Source organism: Pocillopora damicornis, chromosome 2 (genome assembly GCF_964200805.1).
Source record: "Pocillopora damicornis chromosome 2, jaPocDami1.2, whole genome shotgun sequence".
Classification (NCBI taxonomy): Eukaryota; Metazoa; Cnidaria; class Anthozoa; order Scleractinia; family Pocilloporidae; genus Pocillopora; species Pocillopora damicornis.
Genome location: NC_142671.1, coordinates 31884689 through 31906315, shown reverse-complemented (window position 1 = coordinate 31906315; position 21627 = coordinate 31884689). Strand labels below are relative to the sequence as shown.

The 21627-nt window shown below is 37.4% G+C and overlaps 1 pseudogene across 1 annotated transcript; it reads left to right on the top strand.

The window, feature by feature from the left end:
• Positions 1-2648: 2648 nt before the first annotated feature.
• Positions 2649-21148, top strand: LOC149050858 (uncharacterized; annotated as a pseudogene). Its single transcript, XR_016182994.1, has 19 exons — positions 2649-4604; positions 5321-5428; positions 6030-6358; positions 6442-6586; positions 7797-7942; positions 8638-8812; positions 9478-9593; positions 10840-10993; positions 11223-11342; positions 13042-13191; positions 13693-13917; positions 14493-14794; positions 15694-16044; positions 16207-16438; positions 17076-17410; positions 18148-18237; positions 19096-19318; positions 20071-20285; positions 20961-21148. The product of XR_016182994.1 is annotated as an uncharacterized LOC149050858 (transcript).
• The last annotated feature ends 479 nt before the right edge of the window (positions 21149-21627 follow it).

Genomic DNA, 21627 nt, shown 5'->3' with positions numbered 1-21627 from the left:
GTTCTTAATAATGGCTTTTTCTCTTCTCCTTTTCAACTAGAAAGGGGTGTTAGGCAGGGAGACCCTCTGTCGCCTTATTTATTTTTAATTGCCATTGAAATTATGGCGATATCTATAAGAACAAATGAGAATATTGAAGGCATAAAAATCGGGGAAGATGAAACTAGGTCTCTGTTGTACGCCGACGACATGACAGCTACTCTAGCAAATATTTCATCAGTCGAAAAAGTAATACAAATCCTTAATGACTTCGAAAAATGTTCTGGCTTAAAAATGAACCTTTCTAAAACCAAAGCTATGTGGGTTGGAAAAAACAAAAATTCTTTAGAAACACCTCTGGACCTTAAGTGGTGTACAGGTGTTAAGACCCTAGGTATTCACTTCTCCTGTGATCAAGAACAAGTTATAAAACAAAATTTCCAGGATAGATTAAATGAAGTTCAAAAAATGATTAATTTATGGAAACTCAGAGGTCTCTCCCTATTTGGCAAAGTAACAATAATTAAATCTTTCCTAATCCCAAAATTATTATATGTTTCCTCAATAATAGAAACCCCACCCGAAATTATTAAACAGATGGAGAAAATGATCTACAAATTTTTGTGGAAAGGCCCTGATAAAGTCACAAGGCTTTCTGTGATAAATACTTTAGAGAATGGTGGACTGAATCTCACAGACCTTGAGCTACATATTAAAGCATTAAGATTGTCCTGGATTCCGCGTCTCATAGATGAGAAGGAAGGGCCCTGGATTTCTTATCTCAAATACAACTTAAAAAAATACGGAGGATGTTTTCTTTTTAGATGTAACTATGATGTAAATGATCTTGACTTAAGTCTTAGTAAGTTTTACTTACAGCTTCTAAGATGGTGGGCGGATTTTAGATGCTCCTTTTCTGATGTGAATTATTCTCAAAATGTAATTTGGAATAATAAGGATATACGAATTAATAATAAACCTGTTTTTTATAAAACATACTTTGACAAGGGCATAACTTATTTGAATGATTTACAGTTCGATGTTGACAATGTGCGTTCTTATGAATTCTTTAAGCAAAAAGGACTTAACACTAATTTCCTGACTTGGACAGCCTTGAGATCTTCTATTATTAATATGAAATCAAAAAGCTCCTGCCCCATCCCCACAGCGGGTAATCTCGATCCTATGAATTTTGATTATAAGTCTAAATCTTTTAATGCATATACTGCAAAGTGTAAACAGTTTTATTCTACGATGATAACAAGTAAAGCGAGAATCCCGAATGGCTTTAAAAAGTTGACAGCGGATTTTGAGCTTTCAAATGCGCAGGAAGTTTTCTCTATTCCTTATCTTGTTGCGAGCGAAACGTATGTTTGGTCGTTTCAATACAGAGTATTGAATTTCATTTTGTTTACAAACGATAAATTGTTCAAAATAGGGTTAAGTGATTCGGACAAGTGTTCTTTTTGTGGAACCTATACGGAAGATCTGTACCACCTCTTCTTTAACTGCTCCTTTGTGCAAGCTTTTTGGAACGTATTTACAGTCTGGTGGTTTGATCTTAGTGGCGAATATTTAATTTTGTCTTTAAAAGATATTATGGTTGGCTTACTTCAGAGGAATGATCTGTTAAATTATTTGATAATTTTAGGGAAATTGACTATTTGGGAATGTAGAAAAAATAACACCTCTCCAATATTTAGATTGTTTTTGCACAAGGTTGAAGTTAAAAAACAAGTTGAAAAAATAATTGCTATAAGAAACAGAAAGCTTCGCGATTTTCAAATTAGATGGGAATTTCTCATATAATTTTGTGTTTGCCCTTTTTTTAAGGAAAAGAATGGAAGACCAATGCATAAACTTAGATCTCATATTCTTCCTTGTTTATTAGTTTATTGTAGTTTATTTTTGTTAGAGAATTAACTGGGCGTCGCCATCGCCGGTATGTGTCACTGTGCAATGTTAAAAGAAAATAGTACTTTTTGTATGTAATGGCATAATTAGTAGATTGTGTTGTTAATAGAGCTGGATACTGTAAGTAGTGTAATTATTAGTGACTGTAAGTAGTGTAATTATTAGTGACTGTAAGTAGAGTAATGTAAATAAGCATTGTAATTAGTGTAAGTGGTGTTTCATATTGTATTGTAAGCATTGTGTTTGTAATTAAAAAAAAAAAAAAAAAAAACCACGTCAGTAATATGGGAAAGAGCAATTCTCAAGTTTTTATTGTACAAGTGTCCCTCTTCAAAATTGAACTTCTAGGTTTTACACGAGAGGACTTGTTAATCAAAGGACACTTGTCCAAAAGGTTAATCATTAACTGGTATTTGACGAATTTGTATTTTTGTTTTGACACCTTCTTATAGATAAGAATGTGTAAAGACAATTATATTATAAAGGACTTTGATTTAAGACGTGTTTGACTGGGGATATCTGATTCCAACATAAATTAAGTCAAATTATTTGTCTTCAGAGTATAATTATTTCATTCGTCTTGAATTAGTGTCTAAAGCTCAAACGAAGACTTCGATAAACATTTGCATGTTGTCACCCGTCAATTATTAACCTTTTATGAATACTGCGCGAAGACGAACACCAGAACTCTTTTGCACTAGCAATAATTCATCATAATAATATATAGTATTGTCTCACGAAAGCTATAACCTGGACCTCGGGAAATTACTGAGCAAACTAAAGCAGTAACAGATTCAGTATGTGTACCTTTCTTCTAAACTGCCTTTCTAACCAAGACGGTTTAGATATCAAGTCTAGAATAGCAGTGACTTTAGGATGTATCAGAGTAGATATGCACAGTCACAAACTGTTCTGCGGTACTACGCGTAGGTTCTACAAAAGGAATTCAATTAATTCCACACGAGCTAATCTAAAAACTACTTTAAAGCTGACATAGTGATGCCATGTGGCGTATAAACAATAACCTCTATTTGCCGTGAAAACAAGCACGGATATTTTTTCGCGGACATTATCTGTGCTGAGGTGCGAACAGTTTTGAGGGAGCGAAGCTCGAGCAAATGTTTTAGCTTTGAGGAAGAGATAATGTCGAAAGCCAAATATAAAAGCATATTTTCGCGAAAAAAAAAGATAATCCTTTTTGAGCGCTGACGGCTGAATTTTAGGTCCTTTGACGAGTGACGGCATTGAGACCCTCTGAATAGAATTTAAAAAAAGGGCAAATAGGAGGGAAAAAAGGAAATTTTAAAGATCACGATTGCTTCAGATTCAGCGCGGGAATATGCCACAGCAATAAGGAAAGCCAGTACCGAAAAAAAGACTCGGTGTTCGCTCTGACGAAGGGCTGACGCTTGACACGTCAGCTTTAAAACTCTTTACGGTGGCCAATTTACACTATCAACTCAGTTGATAATACTAAATTGCCCTGTAGTCTCCAAAGAACTACCTCTTGTATAAGGCGAGTATGAAAGATCCAATCCTTCCGATAATTCTCTCTTGGGTAGGGCCAGAATAATGTATGGAAACATCCCTCCATTAATTATCTATTTATGTCTTGGGCAAGTAATCGTTTATGTCATTAACCGAGGAGGAGGAGAAGAAGGATCGTAGTGCTGACCACTACCACCACCACCACCCGCTGTGGCCTATGAGCAAAACAGTTTCTTGGTGTTAATATTACATGGACTCATTTCTGGTAACGTCTGTTTTTTTCATTCGCTCCTATCAAAGAAAGATGGAAGAGTATAGTCAGATTACAATAAACCTTCCATCCTCTTAAAATAATATTGTATAGCGAAGTATTTTAGGTCAGAATAGGCTAATATAACGCTGATGCTAAATTCTTCTCGTAGATACAGTGGTAGGAAAAGTGCACTCAGGTACCGGAGGCACTGCCTTTGTTTGTGACTTGTGGATGTTGAAGGATATATCATCCTATATATGATAAACAACATCGGATCTTATTCTAAATGGATATTTGTTTATAAAAATAAAACTACGCCTGTCATCTAAAACATTCTATAAATTTTTTTCACTTTTGGGGAACCTCTTTTTAAAGATCAAGTCTTTTGAATTCTATTTTTCTGTCTTTTTTTTCTGATTAATATTGAATGACGGTGGTGCGACTTGATCGTGACACAAGCGGTGGATTTGTTATGACCTCTGCAATGTGGGCTGAAAAGTTGAGGCATAATTCCTAGTTTTTAAGCAGTTTGTAGTTTGTGTGGTGGTTACATCTCACCCTAATGGGAAAAAACAGGATTAACTAATTTCAATTTTACAATGGTTTGAACAAAGCTGACTGAAGCAAATACGGGTGGAAATATTAATTAAAGATTTGTTACAAAATATATTTACTTAACTGTTTACCCGGGCACCGGTAAATTCGACCTGTTAGCGGGTAAGTCCTCTGATTTCAATGATCACGCTTATTCCCTCCTCCGCGAAAAGAGCATTCAATTTTAATGAGTTTATTTACCTTTTTTCCTATCGTGCGTCGCTCTGTTGCCATTGAGAGAGGGCCATTCGATCAGTTCACACAGGCAACCACTCTGGAGCAGTGGGTGACCACTCTTCAGTGATATTAAGATAAGTTATGGATCTGGCTCTACTTTTGGCTTTTCTTACAGCTCTGGACTTCGGCTTCAGCCAAGGTTTGTGGTGCAGGCATTTTATTGATCTAAATGATTTGACTCTTTTTTGTCGATCTAACCGGGTAGGTTTTGTAACGCAAAGACAATCTATAAACTTTTCAAAATTACAGCTTATCGCTAAAAGGAAAGACTTAGAAGATTGCGCGTCTCTTGCTGACAAGAAATAAGAGTTTCCTTTGAAATATTGTGATTTAGAACATGCCATTGCACGTTGGACGTGGCAATATTAGAGATCTTGCCTGAAAGAGCATCTTTACAAACAAAGTTCTTTACTCCTTTTCTATTTGCTAGTATGCCTGCATTAATGATTCAGAAAAACAGCTTTTTAACTTAACAGACGTGTTAATTTTTAAATACAAGATCTCGAAGACAATTAGAGAGTAGAATTCATGGAAAACAAAACTCCTTACAGAAAATGGTTTTGTTACACGAAAATGCATACGTTACTACTGATACACGGTATTTGCAAAGAAGCAGTTGTCGATGTAAAGCATTCAAAATGTACCCTAGTTCAATTTTTTAAAGTCAGATAAAATAAAAACTGTATAAAATTGTTTAAACGAGAAAAAAAGTTAAACTTTCTACAGGGTGCAAAAGTTATACTGTCATAATTTTGCTCAAATCTTTTTAAACTGAATTAAAATCTAAAGCTGAAGAATATGTCACATATATTCTTGCTGCTAACTGTTTTACGTTTCTTCCTTCTACCTTTGCAGAAAATGGATGCTCAACTTTGTTAGCAGGAGATCAGTCTTTCAGCGAAACTCTTGAATATCCTAATATGACATGGTTTGAGACTCCGTCGATTGTTCCTCTCAGTGCAGGTAGAATAAAGAACGCTTATCGCAATTTAGCTCGGTATGGATTTTAGCAGAATACATCGTACGTAGGCGCAACAAATGATGATATAATTCCGTTTATTGTCTAATTCTATTTCCCCGCCCCCTTATTATCCTTTGTGACGTGATCGTCCAAAGAAAGTTGAATCAGAAGCAAAGACCCATTTTCTCTTGTCGTTTTCTCGATCGTTTTCAGTTGGCAAAAGGTTCTAATAGCAATGTTGGAAAGAAGATCAGCGGTTATTGGGCATTCTAGTTATCAATACATAACTATCAGAAATGATAAAGAGGATCAACCAAAATCTAGAGGGTGAAGTTGCAATTAACTGTTGTACATGTGGGTCACGATAAATTTGCGATCCATAATTAGATATGTGGTAAGTTAATTCGGATTTCAAATGACATGCCTCTACTTAGAGAAAAAGAATTCGAATGCGTTTTTGATTTCTGTGCACTTCCTACATGCTGGAAGGAAATAGCTGATTGCTATATCGAAGTTAAGTAAAAACATAACGTTTTTTAATTGAACTTGCTTGAAAGAAACTTTCTCAATCAAACATTGTTCAATGCAACTTTTTGCTACCAGCTTGCACAGGTGACGAGCCACTTGGACTGGAGAGTGGTCTAGTCCTAAACCAACAAATGACAGCATCCTCCCAAAAGAGCAGCCTCCACGCTCCCTTTAATGCACGGCTGAACCGCAGAAAAGTTCAAGAAAGGATAGCGGGATGGTTGCCTCGCACAAGTGACACGAACCAATATCTCCAAGTTGACTTCAACCAGAATGTTAAAATCACGAGAGTTGCGACCCAGGGGCGTCGTGACGGGAACGCATGGGTAATCACCTACACTCTTCAACACTCTGCTGATGGTCAATCTAGTTTTCAAACATACCAAGAGAGTGGCATTGATAAGGTGAGCAGCGGTGATATTTTTATGCGTCGAATGTACTCTTGTTCACGTTGCAGAGACATTCTGAGTACTATTTATTCTTACAGGTGTTTTCCGGCAACAGCGACAGGAACACCATTGTCACCCATACCTTCATGCAGCCAATAGAAGCTCGGTACGTCCAAATAAATCCAAAAACATGGCATCGCTTTATTTCAATGAGGGCAGAGTTCTATGGCTGCAGGCTTTCGGGTAAACTTTGCATCCTGTTATGCTGATAGTCATCATTATTATTATTATTGAAGTAAGCCTGCTCTCGGTTGTTCAAAGGCTGGATAACACTATCCAGCGGATAAATCGCTATTCAGCGGATAACTGTTTACAAAACTTACTACTCTATCGGCTGGATAGCACTTTATCCGGTGGATAGCATTGTCCACGCTTCAAAAAAACCAGGGCCAGAATGATAGTGTCTTGAAATGTTCAATACAGGTCATACATCGTTGCATCAGATGATTAATTCTCGTGCAATGAACCTTATCAAATAAAAAGCCATGATCCTCGAAAATGAGCGGCATTTTTAGAAATGTACAGAAGAAGCCAGAAAAAAAATCCAGGCTTCTACAGGGAGTTCGCACGCGTGCCTCCCAGAGATTTGTTAGACGCTACTACCAACTGAGGTATGAGGCCACGCGACCCTCATGCTCCACATTCTTTTATTGCTCGCCTCTTCAAGTATCATGAAATTTCGCCATCGTATGGAGAGTTTTTTTTGTCAGTTAACTAACATGGGTCACGATTCGAAAACGTGCTACATTTTTAAGGAAAAAGTGATTAAGCGCTGTTGTAAAATTGACCAGAAGCTGTCTTAATAAGCAAATGAAATGAAAAAGTGTAGTATGCTGGGCCAGCGGTATCTCACGACAGTACATCCGGAAACTGCGAAGGGAAAACGAGAAGAAAAAGCGAGGTAGAGTGTAGTTTGTGTATTTGCATTAAAACTTTTGATTTAAAGTCTTTGACGGTTATGATTCTACGGAAACCAAAACAAAAAGTACTCTTTTCGACTTGGCCAGTGCCTGGAATGGAAAAAAGGCTAGCGATAACAGGTAAGTTTGAACTTTCAACTCTCTGCGATTTAAAATTTGCAGAAGACATGAAAGGGTGGTGATGAGAAAAGGGATAACACGCGCCTATGCCATCTTTTTTTTAACTCATCATCATTTACATCATTCATAATCGGTAACTATACAGAATACTGAAATGGAATGAGTTGAATAGCTACCTCGTTGCATTACAAGATTAACATGTTGACAGGCTTAACTTCGCTTGACTGCGTATAGCACTTGTAAAATAAATATTAGTTTCTAAGAAATACAGCGACGAGTTCTGGACTTCCATCACTCAGTACCTCTTTGAGCGCCGCACCAATAGTCTAAATATCATGTGTGTCTGCTGACAGACCGGTACAAAGTTCTTGGGCGGACCGTTCACATGGATTTTGTGCGAGAACACCTAACATCGCAGCGAAGCATCAACTTCGGCGATTCCCAAGAGTGGCCCAATAACATTGACCTTCAAGTTATGGCAGACACCATTGTTGTATCGGTATGATAATAAATTTCTGGCCTATACTATTATTACTATTATTATTTTTACATTGGAGCAAGACCTATTTTTTTAAAGTAGGCACAGTTGATAAAGGTGAGAAGCGGCTAGCTTAGAGGGAAGCAGATAACTGTGCAGGGGAGTACGAGAAAATGAAAAGGTGTAAAATTACTGAGGCTCTTTAAATTGTCAAACACGATGCTGTCACATTGATTGTTTGTTATTCCAGTTACAAGGAAAATATTGAAGGAGAATGAGACGAGAAAAATAGCCACCGAATAAAAATTACTGCTCTGAAGTTAAAATGACGCCAGCTAAGGCAAGGAAGAATTTACCACTTGTCCCTCAGTCGCAAAAAGTTTCAGGTCTTCAGGAAGTGTTGAGGTGGAAGCCTCACAAATCTTAGGAGATTTTGATCCTGAGTACAAGATCTTTATCCTGTAAAGATAAGGAAATGACGATTTGGTTCGTTATTTTGGTTTTTTGGTTCTGTTGCGAAAAAACAACAACAACGACAACAAAATATAAAACACAAAAAATAATCCTAAATAGGGAAAAAAAAACACTGCTTTTATAACCAAAACTGAAAAAAACCGACTGACACAACGGCTCACCCTAATTGGATCAGCGAAACACTTGAACAGCGTGTGTGATGCCAATATAATTTGGTAAAACAATAAACTTGTATTACGCAGGGCAACATCAAATTGCGTGGCGTAAAGAAGTTGACAACGTTTAGCCGTAAACTGGCATTTGTTGACTCAAGTAGTAAATTGGACATCAGAGCCCCGGCGGTGACAAAAAGCTGCAGTGCAGGAACTCTCGGCAAAGATGGATGCGATGGAAATCATGGAGCAGATGGACCAACAGGTAAAGCAAATAACGCCTTGTCGAACTCTCTATATTCTTTAACTGAAATAAAAAGGAGCTGCATATATCTCTACATGGAATTATTGGAGCACAACCGCTGTTCACTGTTAGTAAGCCATTCTCGAGTGGCTAAGGACACAACCCATGATGGAGAGAAGAAAGAATCAAAGAAAAATTGCTTTTTATCATCCAGAAGGAAATCAATTAGCGAAAAGTTTTTTTTTTTTAATTATGATCGCCAGTTTTATTTTCATAATGACTGTCACCTTTTATATTCCAAGCAAATTTTCTAATAAAATCTAATTAGTAAGTAAATAATTAAGTAAACAATTTATTTAAAGAGGATAGCACTCACTAGCTACCAGGCTAATAAACTTGTGTTCCTCAAACAACACATATAATAATACTAATACAAATATAAATATCAAAAAATAAAAATAAATACATTATTATAGAAATAGAAGAACTGTTAAAAAGAAATTAAAGTCCTATAATTAAATTTAAAGTAGATCTCAAGGATTAAATGACACAGTCAGGAAACTATAAAATGATTCAAACTCTGTTAAAATTGCCAAACACGATTAACTTTTGAAGTTTCTAAGAGCATGTATGTGGTTCTTTCTTTTTCATTTAATGTGCAGAAGTATTTTATTTATTCTTATAAGTGGAGATATTTGCGGATACGGCAGAAGGATACATCAACATACTCACAAATGGAGGAAATGGTATGAGAGGCGGCAACGGCCAAAACGGCGCCGGAGGACCTAATGATAACCATCAGGTATAACAAAGGAAACTTTAATTATTTAAGTTATTATTTTAGTTATTATTTTTTATTTACTGAAGCGCTCCTTTCAGAGCTGTGTATCGACTTTATGGAAAAGCATAGATCTGATTGAACAATAGAGTGCTAGGTCTGTCAATTATAACTATTTTTGAGAAGACAGATCTATACCATGGGAACAAGTATCAAAAATGAGAAATTCATCAATTAAGGCACATAATTTTATGAAGAAATACCCTAGCCCCATAGACATAATCAGTCCATACCTTTGGATTTGTTTGGAGTCGGATGACCTCGTTGGTTTTTAACTACCTGTAAAATTTTGAACTATGATTGTGGGCTTCGATTTCATTAGTAATGGATTCCAAAATGCCGCCGTCTTTGTGTGATCAAATCCGACCAAATTGCAGTTTACAGAGGTAAAAATATGCCAAATACTTGAAAATAGATCTGCCACGATCCACTTTGCAATATATTCGTCGTTGCCACAATAACCTGATCCGGTATGTTGTAATTTATGATCTATCAAATATTTTTTCTTGCAAGCGATTGATTCAAACGCATCGCGTGACCCAATACGCAACTGCTAAAACAGGGGAATAGCTGAGGATACACCTCAAGTTCTATTCCCCAATTTTAAAATCTTGTGTCTATTACAATTAAAGTCTTCCGAATTGAAATTTAAATCAAGATGAGCGAGTGTCTACTGTTATAGAAGAGACGTATTTATTTGTTTCTAACGTCGAACCAAAGAACACTGAAAAGTAAACATGCCGCGCAGCAAACAGTAAGCTGTTCGTTAACATCTTTCCCACGCGTTGCAAAAACATTTGAAGTATAATAAAGACAATAATCTCCATTTGGCGAGAAATTATACTCGTGTATTTTCCTTGGACCTTATCTCTTCCTTGAAACTCACAGTTTTTTTCAAGCTTCGCTCTAAGAAAGCTGTTCTCATGTCGTAACAGATAATTACCGTCAGTGGACAAATTACCTGGCGTATTTTCGCGCCAAACGGAGGCTGTTGTTTTGTATAGATATAGGAAAAAGATTTAGATAATGGTAAAGGATGATTTTCAAATTTCACTCAGAAAGATAGTATGTAAGTTCTGTAAACCCTTAAAAAAAGACTAAAAGTTTTCGAAGTTGATGAAAGTATTTTTCGCATTTATTTTCTTATCTATCGCATCGTTTTTTTCATTTTGTTCAATTATTGCTCCAAAATCCTTTTCTCTCGACCCAGCAACGCAACAGGAATCGGGCGGACGATTGTGAAGGTGACCAGTACGCCACAAGAAACAGTCAAGGTGTAATAACTGCATGTACATCAACAATCCCCGGGATACGAGGTCGAAAAGGAATGCGAGGATATCCTGGAGGATATGCTGGGAATGCAGGTTATTGACTGATAAGCAAATCTCTATACACGATATACCCCTTTCCTTTGGGTTGTTGGTACATCAACTGAGCCTCAGATCACTGATTTTTTTTCTTGACCGAAAAGCAGATGATGAGCAATTTTAGGATAAACCATTTTTTTCCTGTTTTAATTTGTTAGAAGATTACTTAGAATCCTAGCAGTCGCTTTTATTTATTACGCCTTCGTTTTCCTCACGTTCTCGGTAGGAAATGGTGGAGATGCAGGGCATCAAACAATCAACATCAGAAGCCTGCGGGGGAAGATGAATCTTAAGACATGTCGTGGAACAGGAGGCCCCGTAGCTGCTAATGGAAGGGGAGGACCGGGTAAGAGGATTATATTCAGTGGTGTCACGTCCATTTGATTAATGTTCGCTTTCAATTGATATCTCCCCGGTAAGTAATATAATACTCAAACGCTACGTATAAAAATATGTACTATCCGGTATCCTAAGGCGGAAAAGAGAATGCTTAATTTCTCAATATTTCCTCCAAGTTCGAACAGTCGGCGGTCGAGCTACCGTCTGTTAGGGTTTGAGTCAGGCATCTTTTAGGAGTCTCCCTCAACCTTGTCACCATTCCCTTGCGAAGGGGTATTCAATAACTGTTACAAAATTTGAGACTTTCCTATCATTCCACCATTAAACCATTCTGCCATATTACGAGGACGTTACGCTCTAAATATGTGATAGCATTACAGAATAGAACAAGGCAAAAATGACAGAAAGGGACCAACAAAATGGTTGCAATAAACGATTCAGACTTTCATATGCGACCAACTTTTAAGGGAAACAGATACTTCTGTTTGACCCAAAGGACACTAATATATTTCGTTTCTGATCGTTTCATCTTTGACGACAACTAAAAGCCAACATACTGGAAAATGAACCAATAGTTCAGATCTAAATTAATCCCTTTTTCGATGATTTAAAGTATAATAGGAGGGCACATTCTCTCATTGCTCGTGCTTTTCTCACCCTCACAAAATACAACACAAATTTCAAAATATCTGCTCGTATCTATTTTATTTTACTCTTCTCGACACTTTCTTTCAGGATTTAAACATTTTCAACGAAAACTTAATCAGCTGAATGGCTTGAAAGTTACACAGTCGAATCTGTTCAGCGGTTGGTTTTCGAAGTCCCGAAAATTTCCCCCCTTAATTGGTGTAATTTTCACCTCTGTTAAGCAGTCGTGGTTCCACTTTTCTGAGTCTCAACGGCCTTTTTGTTTAGTCCTACACCTTTATGAAACGTTCACTTATTCAATCAAACCTAAGAATAATTTTTCAAGTAAAATTTAACCTATGATTATCTCCCAAAATTATTAGTAGTAGTGTTTTATTTAGCGAGGTTTAATTACATTAAGCGCTAAACTATGGCATAAAATAGTGTTTTTTACCGATTTTTTAATTTCATATTTATTAACTGTAGATCCTGTATTAAGCGGAAAACTTGTGATATCTCAGCCATTTCCCGTGAGTGAGGAAAAAGAGCATTGAATACTTTGTGTTGTTAGGATACCTAAAAATCAATCCCTTTTTGGCGATTTTCTTTTACAGCTGGTGATGAAGAAAAAAACTAATGATAAAGAAAACAAAAATGATTTGACTTGTAGATATTATGTACAAGCCGCGCTGCCAACATGTGGCTTCGTAACTCAGCGCAACTAGTACGCAAAAAAAACCCAGTTTCGATTCCGGCCGAAGCTCAGACTTTCTCAGGATTCCTCTCCATGTCTTCATTGTAGCTCACTTACAGGAACCACATCTTTAGTAATTTATCATCTGTAGATCAAAGTGAAATTCATTTGATTTAATTGCGATAAGATTCCCAACGGAAACGAATAATCCTCTAAAACGTACCTGACATCCAACGTATGGCTTAGCTGAATTACATGTGAGAGGCATGGGTTCGAATATTTTCCAAGACTGAATTTTCCGGTTATGCTTCTTTTCTGCACTTTTTTTGTTCATTGAAACTCACTCACGCGGATCATCTCCTAAATTTGAGTTTCTTTTCAACAGGAGGTCAAGGAGGACGTGGAGGCCATGGAATTAGATGTTATCATCACCGAGTCTGTTTGTACACTGCGTGTACCGGACACTGTTACAAGGGTGGTACCTTACCACGGGCGGCGCGCGGGCCTCCTGGCTATAAAGGACCTGACGGACCAGGTTAAGTGGGTTTAATTCTTCAACTGTGTCAAAATTATAATACTCTCTAAGCTATTATTGAAACCCTGTTGCCATTCAACTGTTCTAAGGAGACAATAGAATAAAAGAATAGAAAAGAATATCTTGTTGTTAGCCAACTGCTCTTAGGATAGTGTAGCAACACTTCTTGGACGGGAGTAAGGTATAGCTTACACCGACAGACTGACTGACTGCATGTATATGAATGAATGAATATTTCATCAATGAATGTCCATTTTACTTACCGAGCGACTGACTGATTGCCTTGTTTATTGACGGATCGAATGACTGAGTATCCGGCTTCCTGACTGACTAACTGTTTAAAAGACTCACACACTCACTCACTCGCTCGCTCGCTCATCGACTGATTGAGTATGCTATAGCTTTCAGGCTTACTTATTTATAGTTTTGGGTAATTCTTTAAGTTGTGGTTCGATCTCGATTAGTTTGAAATACATAACATTCTCTTTTATCATACCATAGCTTTGGTGATGCCTGGTACTAATGGTGAGGTAGCAAACTCCTACCTTCAAAAATCAGAGCTCAGTCGCAGCCAAAAAGATATGTATCCATTGCCACTGCTAAAGGTGATAACGAGATACGCTGAAGACCTTGTCTGGGCAAACAAGACAGGAGACGCCAAAGCAGTCTTGACCTTTTTAGTCAACGTTACAGACGGAAGATCAGACTCATCGGAACTGAAAAAGCGTGAGTATAAGTATCAAAGCGTAGTCATTCAATGCAAAAACATAATTATGGACAGCGGCCAAATGTGTCGCTAACACAGTCTTTACATACATATTGCTGCTATTGCATAGGTAACTTACATGTGATTTGTCAATTCTGCCGTTCCAGGGATTCTCTTTTCATATTAGTTATTTATTGATCTCTTGTTAATACTAATGGAAAAGTTTATGATTTAATTGTGTAACAATAATCAAATGGCATGGTTTTCATGATCAGGCACTTTAATCCTGATCCCGCCTCTTAAAAGAAATGTTTCTGGCATCCATGCATACGTCGATTACCCTGTTTTAAGTTCCACGGTAATTTCGGCTCATTTTTCTTGTGTATGACATTATGGTAAACAATATTATTTAATTTCATGTTATTGTTTTTCAAATTAAATCGAATTTTAAAAAAAAACTAGAACAGAGGCCCATGCTCCTTTTGTTAATCTTTACACTTTAGGGTAGGAATTTCATCAGCGTCTTTCAAAATATTTTAAACAATGCCTCCTAAGCCGGAAACTAATGCATGTACCCTGCTTCTTCTTAAATTAGATGCACAACGAAGGTTGACATTCCTAGACGCTGCAGGATATGACAGATTTGGAAATAATGAGTTGTTTGCTCCTCTCACTAAATGGGAGACATTCAAGACACAGCTGACAACACTGAGAGACAATGCTAGGGACTACGAGAGTGCTTACAATGGAATTCAGACATCGATTCAACAAAATGCTGGGATAAAACAAATAGCAAAAACTATTTCTACAGCAGCGAGGATTCAGGTCGACAGTCAAAAATCCAGACTTCAAGATGCGAAAAAAACAGCAATGGACGAAAAAAACGTTTACGTCCAAGTACGTAGCAAATGTCCTGTATTGTTATGTCATGGACCTGTACATATCTAGTAATATCATGACCATTTTCTTTAATGTAGGCAAAATAATATTTGGTTTTGAGAAATAAGCAAAGCGAATAAGATAGATAACGTTTGGAACACGAAAAGAGAAATTCCATATCTATAAGCAACCATGTATTATTTTGTTTATTATATAAACACCATAGGCCTTTCCTGACAAGAAAATTCGACAGATGACCTTGGATTGAGAATGGTGAAATCTGTCATTCATTTCTCGACCTGACCGGGTGGCACGAAAGGCGACTGACGTGTCAGCAGCTGATTGACGATATAAATCGCACAAAGAAAATTATCCAAATTTTACACGTGTACAGTTTATATAATAGAGTTCCTTAAACCATGAAACTTTTTTCCGTCTAAATTGAGTACTTAGCTAGTTTATTTGTTAAATTTTCTAAAGAAGCCAAGATTAACCTAATACATTAATTTCAGTTCCGAATATTACGAAATCCTCTCTTGCGTTTTTTTTTTCCTGCATTGTTGTTCTCCCTGTTGCTGGAGACTGTATGTTTACTTTATTTGTTCATCCCATCTTATCTAATCTGAATAGATTCCATGTTGCGGTCGTCTTATCAGTGATAGATCACAGGTGACGTCAAAATGTAGCAAGAACAAAAAAGTACCACACACGGCTGTCCTCTGTGATTCTTTCCTGTACAGATCCACTGCAACATCGATTCTATTTTATTTACATAGAAAAAGGCAATATCCTGTTGATGGTTTTGTCATCTATGCGTCTTTCCTCCAACAGATCATAAGTTAGAACCATTTAAAATGTTTCTATAAATTTTTTAGCTGATCATCTAATTTTATTTTTTTTTATTTTTGCTGGATTAGGCTATCACCCAACTGGAGCTTAACATGAATGGCGCTCTTACAGCTCTATCCAATGAGCTGCCTGATGGAGATGCAGATGCAGAGTTCACAAAGCGAGACCTCTTAGTTGTACTCCAAGGACTCGCAGGGATTGTTGCTGCAGGTACAATAAGTGATCCCTTCACGGTTGCTTCCACCACTTTCAGAGTGATCGGGAATTTTGCAACGCAATGCAACACCGGGACACTCCAGGAAAACAAAGACAAACTCTTAAAGTGGCTGACATTTGGTAAGAATTATGCTGCTCTTAAAGATTCAAGTGAATTGGATTTTACACAATTGGATGTAGAAGCTGTACCAGAAATCATAAAGGTAAACTACCATATGTCTTCTAAAATGATCACAATTAGTTGCAAAGAGCTTTCGAGCTATCTTAGATTTATGTAATAAAGTTGTTGTTTCAAATTTCAGTCATGATGAAGGGGTAAATCCTACACGAGACATTTTCTATTTCGTTTCATACTTTTTTCCAAGGCCAATCTAGAAATAAACAAGGAAGGTCTTATAGCGGACCTTGGATGCATGTTAAACGAGGCATCGGGGGCATTTAAAAGGGAGATGGAAAGCTTCTTTATTTCTGGTGCAGCAAGGATTGACCTCATAGCCAAAGTTATCGACCTGGACAATGCTATCGGAGGATACAATTTTGACATTCAAAATTTAGAGGCAACGTCTAATGAACTAGCAAGTCTTCGTAGTGCTGGCGGTAAGATTTATTCCTTTGTAAGAGATAGCCTCTAGTTATGAATGTTAGCAGTGGTTAGCGTTGAAGACGTGCTCTGATTGGCTACTCAAACTCCGAGTATCCTTTGCTATTTACTTCCGACCAATTCGCGTGGGATTTGCGCCCAAGGATTTTTTAACTGTTGTAGGAATAAATGAGTTAAATTATCTTTTCGTGCTATACCATCTCATTTGTTTAGTATATACTAAAACAAATATTCATCTCAGTGCTTGTGGCCAGAGGTAGACATTTACCTATCCGCCTCGCAACGATAAATATCTTCCATTAGCCACCTCCACTACGGAGAATGACTTTTTATCCTTTTTACCCCAAAATTGCTTTATTTAACTTGAACTTAAAATCAATATTCACGCAAGAATAGCCTAGGATATATTTAATAAAATGCATCATGAACCTGTACGTTAATCATGGGATAAGACTGTTCCCAATTTCCAGCCCGAGCCTACGATACTGTCATCCTCAGCGGCTGGATTATTTTGGGCTTCACATCTAATATAACTCACTCGCTGGAGCCATTTGTTTATCTCAAGTGTGCATCTACTTTAAACCGTTCATAACCTTCACGTTGAACATTATCACCTTCAATTTACTCACTCAGCTTCACCTATCGCTGAAAATATACAGCAGATTTTTCTCGACGATCTCCTGACTTCCTATCAGCAAATGGAGACCAGTTTCACCAAGAATCTCATCCAGTTATACAAAGGCTTCGAGTTCCGCACACTCTGGAATGTAGATGGCACCCTAAAAAATCACCAACGACTCGCAGTTGGGGCTGCTCCCGGCACTGGACAACTGTGAGGAGTTTTAGAGTTGAACAACGCCTTGACAGCGTTCAATTCTGTTCTTAGGAAAGGACAGCAATGCTTTTCACAGTTCATTCACCAAACCAGCACTCACAAATGGTCTTTTAACAGCACCACACACCCTTTAGTAAGTATAGGCATGCTGCTAACGACGTAAGCGCAGAATCAGGGGAGATAACGTTATATAACATGCGGACTAAACTCCTGCACTCTCTGTCTAACTATAATATATTGGAATGGCGACTGTGGGATTTGCCATACGGCACCTGTAGCGAACGCAGCGGTAAATTATTTCTGGGGGGGAGGGGAGGAGGGGGTGTGCTTACATGACAGCTACCTCCATCTGAAATTCCCATGAAATCTTGGTCAGAGGCTTCTAGAACAGTAAAATATAGATATAATGAAGTTGACAGTGGATAAAAGGAAAAAAGCTATATTAAGTAAAAGCCGAGCAAAAAAATGTGAAAAACAAACGGCCAAAGATAATATGAACCTACCTGAAAATTTGGATATATTGCTTAACGTAACTAACTTTTAGCGTCAAGGAAATGATAGACAGTACCGCGTGGGGAATAATTATAAGACTGAGTGCTAGGCGAGCCCACTGTTCCAAATGAAGCTTAGTTGCCATAAAACCAAATGATGTGTAGATCGGTAAGTGAGGCACTTGATGGCTATATAGCCAACGGATGCTGACTGACGACAATGATGAAGATGAGTTTAAGACAGACCAGACATTCAATTTCTACACTTCAGTGCGCATTCCTCCTGCAAAATGTCTCCATATTTTTGCACCTGGTTTATCAAGCACTTTGTTTAATGCTAATAAAAAGCCAGTGACTCTTTTCTTTGTTTTCTTTCTAGTTATTTAGTGACTTGCACGATGGCAAAGCGATGTTTGATTTATCTATAGACGACAGTTGTAGCAATTGCTACAATATACGCTTACTAAAGGTAAGTGGTTAGTGTATTGATCAAACGATATGAATTCCAAGGCTAAGTTTAATCGCTATTTTTAAGGGCCAAATTTATAAATTCATCTTTTCATGCTTCCACCTGTAATCTAGTTATTCTTCAAGTAATTTACTTTGGGAAGGTTCCTCTGACTTCTGTTTTACTATCTCCATACATGTCTACCTACATCTCTTTATCAGTTTGTGTCTGGCTGTTTACCGACCTTACTGTCCATTTTCCAGATTATCTTACTGTCTGACTGACTTAGGACCCATTTATATGGTCTCGGGTACCCAAAACAACCTCCATCCCCTCTTCGAGTTACCCTTGCTGAGCGAACTTTTCACTTATTTCTTTGAAAAACTCAACAAAACTTTTACATATAAATGGCAAACTCTTCACGGGGGACGAGACTACTCTGGGGGGCAGGTCTTCTCGCCTTGGCAGGAAGGGTAATACTCTCAGGCGGGACGACTTATGTCATACTGAAACACTTCAGATCGCCTACCTGAGACGAGAAGGCTCAAATTATTTCCAGAACCTGTGTTTTTCGGTGAGTAAAGAGGATGATGAGGGGACAGTTGTTACAACTCACATTTCCGTATGAACACTCTCTAAAGTTTTTTCGAGGCAAGGGTTGCCTCGGGTCAGTTTAGGCCATAAAAATGGAGTCTAACACAGTTCATATTCTCACTTCTGACCGTCCGATTTTCTAACTATGTAACTTGCTGTTTCAAAAGTTTCTTACTGTTTAACCATCTGATTGTCTGACTATTAACTCACTGACTATAAACTGTCTGTCTGTTCACCTGTATTCCGGAGTATATTGAGATTACTTGTTTTAATTTTCCATTTTAGATGTACATTGAGCTCTACGGGAATGGATCTCAAACCAAAAACAACCTCCCGGGTAGAGTTTACCTTGGGTTAAAACATTCGACAGGATCGTACTTTAGAGATGGAAATGGAGCAGTGAGGGAATTCCGACAGCCATTGGCATTACAGCATAGAACGTTTAAGTTCAACCGCTTTGAAATAACTGATACAGCTAAATGTGTAGAAATGCAACTGGCTGGAAATGGTGGGCATTTATGTCATACTTGGTCGTTTATATCCAGTCTATTGGAAAATGAAGGTCTTTTTTAATTCAGCATTGAAAAGATCGAAGAGCTGTGTAATAAACATTATTCAATAATGATAAACCGAGCAATCAGCACGCAAACGTATACCTTAACGGTTCCTTTAATGGTTTGACGGACCTAACACGGTTAAAGATCCTTGGAGACAGTTTTCAGTGGTTAAATGTTGTCTAACTTAGAAGTTCCTCGGTGCTTGCTTAAAAAGCATTTAACAACCAAATTTGTCTTTGAGTTTCTCTCATTTTAGTCATCACCAACAGTACACATAGGTATAAAATGCTGTGTTTCCCCTCCGGTAATTCTGAGGCTAACACGAATGAAGATTTCAGAGTCAGACACAAAAACCGTTCGGCTTAGATAAGATTTTAGCCAACACATCAGAGATTAAATAACAATGTAAATTACTCTTGATCAATTTATGATTAATTGATTTGCGGTATTGAACGTAAAACATACAGTTATCAACCCTTTACACCCTTAGGTCAGTATACATATCCTCCATAATGTTTTATAAAAATGTTTCTTCAACAAAAAAGAGCTTCTTTAGTTAGTGAACATTTCCTCTGATTCTCGTCACCTGTGTGATACAGGAGTGATATTGTAAAGAGGAATTACTGAGATCCCAGTCATTCTTAGGGGTTAATGGGTCAATAATACCTTCATGAAACTCACCTTCATGACTGTGATCTTCCAGGGGATTCTTCTTTCTGTTTGGGAGAAGACGACACACGGTTGGTACCAATGTGTTGCCATTACCTCAGCGGTGACTCGTGTAAAGACCGACTCGGCGGAGGAAATGAGTGCCAGAGTCCATTTGGAACGTACGAATTGACTATACCAAAAGACGATCAACTTATTTGTTCAACAGGAGGTGCACAAATAACGGACAAAAACTGCAAAGATTTTGATGTGAGTCTCCGCATATTAAATATTTAATTATAATTCTTCTCTTTAATTTTTTTATAAATGGATTTTTCCTTCTTTCTTGTGGTTTACGCTGGATGAAGCTTTGTCTTCAGGCAAATTGACAAACGGTGATAAGTTATTGCTTAACACTCATCCAATAATTAACCCGGTCTCTAAGTAATTGCAAAGCTAGGACCAGAAGATGTTGATTAAAAAATGAATTCATATGATTTCTCGAATGGCTGCCTGATGTGTTCATCGGCATCTTTTAGGTACCACAGAACTTCGGCGTATCATATGTGAGCAGCATCTGAGTTCCAACTGGGAAATTTACCCACATTTTTCAAAAATAAGTTGCCATCGTGGTTTTCCGTGCTCATACCAAGCAAAGTGTTAACGTTACCACGTTGTTGTTTTGCAGAGGACAGAAAAAGAAATAAACAAAGTTTTAGAAGTTGCTGTCGCCGTCGTGATTTGTTTAAGGTTTCCAATAATGACAAAGAAAGAGAGCCTAAAATAAACGAAAAAGTAGTTTTAGAAAGAGCAGCATGAAATCTCTTTGAAATAAGACTTAAATTAGCTGACGCAGGAAGCGAGTACAAGGTGGAACATAACGCGTACATTGTTTTAAATTAGAGGCATCTGATTTTCATAGTTTTATTTCTTTTCCTTTGAAAGCGTACCATTTATACCCATATGAACATCTGGGTACTCAACTTGCTCTGGACCGGTCAGTATCCCACAACACCAGACGATTCTAGATGTGGCCATTCTGCTCTTACGAAGTCTGCTGTGAGGCGCCCCCCCGAAGACAAAGTTTTAAAAAAGTTTGAGACATAACTAAAACACGATGAATTCCAATATAAATTAAACCGAGAAAAATAAAATAGTCAAGTGACGCAATGACAAGTAGATGAATAAAATAGAAAATGCACTGTCTGATCTTACGCTGATTGTCTATTATTGTTAAAGTTGTTTAGACTAGTTCTTTTGTTTTCTTTATGTCACTATTTTAACCTACCGAAAGATTCTTAAATAGTACTTTCGTTCATTTTCGTTGAAATTAAGCGGCGAAAACTGTGGAATTGGTTCATGTGTTAAACTCAAACTGTATGCGCTCTAATAAGGAAATCTTGAGTTTTCTTCTTCAATCTCTCCCTGAGTTAATCTACCAGGTGGTTCTTTTTGGCTTTCGAACAGTTATTCTAGTTCCTTCTTCGTTCTCATAAGCTGGTGAAAAAAAATAGAAATGTCGATACTTTGGATCAGCCAAAACTAATTATTTATAGATATATTTTCCCCCTTCCCCCCCCCCCCCCTTTATCCCACCTGTTTAACATTCTGT